The 5,000-nt window shown below is 39.2% G+C and overlaps 2 protein-coding genes across 2 annotated transcripts in view; both read right to left on the reverse strand.

The window, feature by feature from the left end:
• LOC138011363 (pneumococcal serine-rich repeat protein-like) overlaps positions 1–4,273 on the reverse strand; it is a 20,710-nt gene extending 16,437 nt beyond the window's left edge. Inside the window, exon 1 of the mRNA XM_068858330.1 lies at positions 4,128–4,273. The gene's annotated coding sequence lies outside the window, so the exon portion shown is untranslated. The remainder of the gene's footprint in view (positions 1–4,127) is intronic.
• LOC138011364 (solute carrier family 41 member 1-like) overlaps positions 1–5,000 on the reverse strand; it is a 330,107-nt gene that overhangs the window by 303,454 nt on the left and 21,653 nt on the right. The gene's annotated exons all lie outside the window — the stretch shown is intronic.

Below are 5,000 nucleotides of genomic sequence, written 5' to 3' on the forward strand. Positions count from 1 at the left end.
TCAAATGATGGAAAGCAATGACTGCTAAATTAAGCCCACATGTGAAAATGACACGATACCATTACTCAGTCCAACTTGATATAAAATTGGACTAACCAACGCAACTAATAGTTTAGAGCGAGTTTCAATCGATTGTCGTAGAACCAAAACCAAAGTAATTACTTTGGCGAATCAAAAAGGACGGAGACAATCCAGTAAACCAATCAGAACTCGAAGTAACCACACGTAGCCGACACAAAGCGCGGCAAATTGTGCACACGCAAGCCACGATTAGTTTTGGTTTCAGTTCTGATTGGTCGATAAAGTGGCTCGAGAACTTTAAACCAATCACTGAGTGAGGTAATACAAAACCAAAGCAATTCGCTAATTACTTTCGACACTCAGAGACAGGAGATAGGACACAGAGACAGGACTTCTTTAAGAAAGGTGGCCCGCTCAGAATAGCTTCGCTAATTGCGGGTCGCCTAGGACTATGATCATATTGTAATGCTCATAAACAAATAAACAAACAAACAAACTCAATTGAAAACCGCTCTAAAGCCTGGTTCACACGAGCGTAGTAATAGTAATCGTAATTGTACGGAGCGTTAGAGCGGTTTTCAAATGGCTGTCGAAAAACCAAAGCAATTACAGAGCCAATCACAAGCGCAAGCGATTACCATTTTCAGCCAATCACGAATGGATTGAATTCATGAAGTAATAACTGGCCAATGGAAAGTAAAAGTAAAATCAATCTCGCAATTACTTTGTAATTACTGGCCAATTATAGCAAATGTTCTATCTTGTTTTGACGTCAAGCGAATAACTAGCCAATCAAAAAATTTCATGTATCCTCATGTCACGTTCTTCAGTCGTCACGCCATTCACGTTAGTAGAATTGAGAATTTCAATCCCGAGTCTGTCTGACGGTAGGAAAACTTTGAGAGTTTCCTTTGTTTTTAGACCTGTATTTCTTTGAAAACAGTAACGAAATAAACAGATTCAAAAGGAAAGATGTCGTGGGCATCTTATTTGTAATGTTCAAGGAACACAATTTTTAAAATGTGAGTACACACTAAAGAATTGCCTCGGAATCACAATTTGTTTTGGCGGCAATAAGAGGGCTCCGAGGAGTTGAAAAATATTTTTTAATAGACCTTATTCACGGTGGCCGCCATGTTAGATTTGCTATTGTCATGCAAATTAGCTCAGTACACACTTCTGAGGGGGCAAACAACACAAGTTCGAGAGGTTATAACGAACATCTTAGCCACACAGATGATTTGTTTCACGTTCATTGAATTTTTATCACCTAAGTAGTAAAATAGAATGATTATACAAGTTACTTCGATGTTTTTAAGTGAAAATGAGCAGATAACGAAGTAGAAAGTCAAAATGTCAAAGGCAATCAAAAGATATAAAATTATTATACACCCTTTTAATAAAGGTACTTAATTCTAAATTCTAAAATGCAGTTTTAACAATGTTATTTCAATATTTCGACGAGCCGATTTTCCGCAATTTGCATTTTTTTCCAATGTTTGCCCCCCAGCATAACAAATGGCTAATTTGCATGACAATTTGAAAACCAACATGGCGGCTATCGTGAATAAGGGCTATTCACCACTTGCACAAATCCCATAATGCACCTTTTTAACCCCCCAGAAATGTGCATAGGCATTGTTTTTGATTTCCCTAAGGACATCTTCATGTCCCAGGAGAACTTGAAAACAATGATTATGCAAACTTTTTGAGGGGTAAAAGAGGTGTATTATGGGATTGTGCAAGTAGTGAATTACCGGTTTACGTCAGAGACTTCCACGCAACCACTTTCTTTTGTATTGTATTGCTCGTGGAATGGCCGGCAAAAATGCACATCTCAAAACAAAGGGAATTTGCAATACAAAAGAAACTGGTTGCATGGAAGTCTCTGACGAAAGCCGCTAATTAAAAAAATAGGCTTTTACTTCGCGTAGAAGCGTCATGTGTGTCTTCTACACGAAGTAAAAGCCAAAGAATACTTTTTTAAATTTTCGGAGTCCTCGTATTACCGCGAAAACAAATTGTGATTCCGAGGCAATTCTTTAGTGTGTACTCATATTTTAAAAATTTTGCTCTTTCAACAAATAAAGAGGCCAGAACTTTTTTTCCTTTGAATCCTTTTATTTCGTTATTGTTTTCAAAGAAATACAGCTCTAAAAACAAAGGAAACTCTCAGTTTTCCCACTGACAGACAGACTCGCGATTGAGAATTGTCAAATGTGACATGAGGCAACATAACTTGACGTCAAGATGAAACATTTGTTATGATTGGCCAGTAATTACAAAGTAATTGCGCGATTGGTTATAATCGCTTGCGCTTGTGATTGGCTCTGTAATTGCTTTGGTTTTGGTTTTTAAACAGTCATGAGAAAACCGCTCTAGAGCTAATGAGAAACCGAAGCAAAACCAAAGTCAATCATTTGAAAACCGCTCTTTGTTTTCAGCAGCCCCGTTACCGACAAGTTCCCGCATTGCGATTTCGATGCTTACGATCTGGTGTCAACCGATTCAATAAGTTGGTAATTGTAAGCGAAGTCGTAAGTAAAATATTCCGCACAGATAAAGCTAACAACCGACAACATATCCATAAAAGCTATCTATCGTATGTTTCCCTTTCTCTCAAAAAATTCTTGTATTCCCGGAAATTTTTTCTTTAAAAATCCAGCCGGACAACTTTTTTGCGTTTAATTAGGAACACGCGTATCTGCATCGACATCTCAAATAACCAAATCGTAACGCAAAGAACAACAGTATGTTTTAATATTTGCTTGTCTTTGATCATCTCCAGTCTCATTAAAATGTCCGAAATGGCAAAGTAAACAACATGCAATCTGATTACAGATCGGATTTTTTCACATTTCATCGTAACACTGTTTTGTTTACGATTACTATAATTTCCGATTAAGCTTGCGTCGCTAATGTGAATAAGGCTCATGAATCATTACAAAACGAGAGAGCCATGAGAAGGAAATGCAACACAGACACAGACTAGCCTGTAAAATTTATTGCAAAATGTTGTATTCGATTTCAGGGTTGTACTAAATATTTTATCACACCATCCCACGTCAATAAAAGAGATCTAGAAAATTCAGAAACGAATTTGAATTCGTTAGCTCGCGATCTAATCAGTTTCACAGACTTCAGTGCAATTTTAACCTCAAAGAGCATCAACGAACAACTAGTCCATGAAATAACAGCAATACAGTGCCAAAAAAATTCTTTGAAGTATACTAATATCTGTCGTAGAGGCAAAACAAACCTGAGGAAAGGCAACCAAACGAAAAGAATAAATGATTGCTCCCCAAAATATCATAAAACGCGACCCGATCCATCTGTCCAATCCCAAGAGGCTGGATGATCATGAGATTAAACCAGAGTGTGTTCCAGGGGAACCCCCAACTTGAAAATGAGATCGCTTTCAGTTTTGGTTTTGCAAAATACTAAAAATACGCGAAGTGGCTCCTTACGATCTATATCGTGAGGTCTCTCAGCAGTGTAACTCTCTAAAAGGAGCCCGGAAGTAGGAACTGAAATATTTCTGGGTATTGTATTGTACAGTGTATTGCCTTCGTGCGTGCTTTGAATGAGAATGTAGACGAGTAGTTCCGCGTATTTTCCGACAAAAAGAGAATAATCTTTTAGGCTATATGTGACTAACTTGGAAGCTAGGTTGCGCGAGTTTCTGCACCGACCAATGCAAGATGGCTCATCCTTGCGAGCCGGATGAATCGAATTCATTGGGTTCAAAACTGTTGGCGAAATTTAGCCCCAAGCTTCAAGTTTGCACTAAAGATGTGTTTACACTTTCCGGCTGCGCCCGAAGTCAAGGTAAAACCCAGGCGTGAGTGATAAATACTTGCAGTCAATTCCATAAACAGAGAGATCCCTTCATCTGTATGATTTACTTCGACCACCCGATGTTAATACTTTTAATCATTCCCTGCTCAGCGCTTTCTCGCGTTTGATCTCAGAAGTTTCATCACTCTTTTGGGGTTTCCATTAACCGTGACGAGCGCTGTTAAACCGGATAAGCGGTGTCCCGACATTCACAAACAACATAAACTCCAAAACAGTACACAACAATCAAGCAAAAATACATGACCTACCGGAGAAAGGAAGTCTTAGGAAATGTTACCTGTCGCCGTAAACTTCAGTTCCGCGTCACGTGAAGCGATACGCCGAAATGGTGACCACTGATGGATGGATTCTGCTGTTATATGAATCAAACTCAGGCCACACCTCCTACTTATGACATGATCTTTGAACTTGAAAACCGAAAAAGAAAATTCCCGGTAAAATCCCGCTCCCTATACACAGACATCCTGTTGTTTTTTCCTAGAATTTGCAGTTCTGCCAACTCTCGCGATTTCGCCGTGAGTCTTACAGTTTAACTTTTCTTACGGTCTCAGAGCAAGAATCCCAATCTCAAGGTTTTTGGCGGAAGGCATCAGTCAAATTAAATACTACATTGTTGGGTAAAGAAAACGAAAAATAAACGAGAATGCCAGTACTTTCTTCATGGATCTCCAGATTTTCCGTTATCAGGGGGTTTAGTCTAGTTGGCAGAACTGCATTTGTAACAGTGTAAATATGGAGGCATTTAGAGTCCAGTAAACAGCCGTTAATACAACTTATCAGTGTCCCCCCCCCCCCCCTCCACTCCCTTCCTGGTACTTAGGGAGAGAGTGGGCGGCTACTCAAGAGATTTAAATAACCTAACTTGGCCCCTGTCAGGTGATCATATATACGTAACCTGTCTCGGCTTTTAGCCGAAACAACATTGGATCGATTACTGCAAAAGTGGACCGTGGTTTCGCGAAAGTAGGTCTGTTTCTTTTAAGCACTTTGTAAAATATTTCCGAGAAAACTATGATAGACGAAACTGTATATTTGACCTTTCAGTTTCTATTTAATGTTTTTAGGTCTGCGCTCAAGATGGGACATCCCCCAGGGACTAGTCCCTGTAGGTGGATCTCCCA

Source organism: Montipora foliosa, chromosome 7, assembly GCF_036669935.1.
Source record: "Montipora foliosa isolate CH-2021 chromosome 7, ASM3666993v2, whole genome shotgun sequence".
Lineage (NCBI taxonomy): Eukaryota > Metazoa > Cnidaria > Anthozoa > Scleractinia > Acroporidae > Montipora > Montipora foliosa.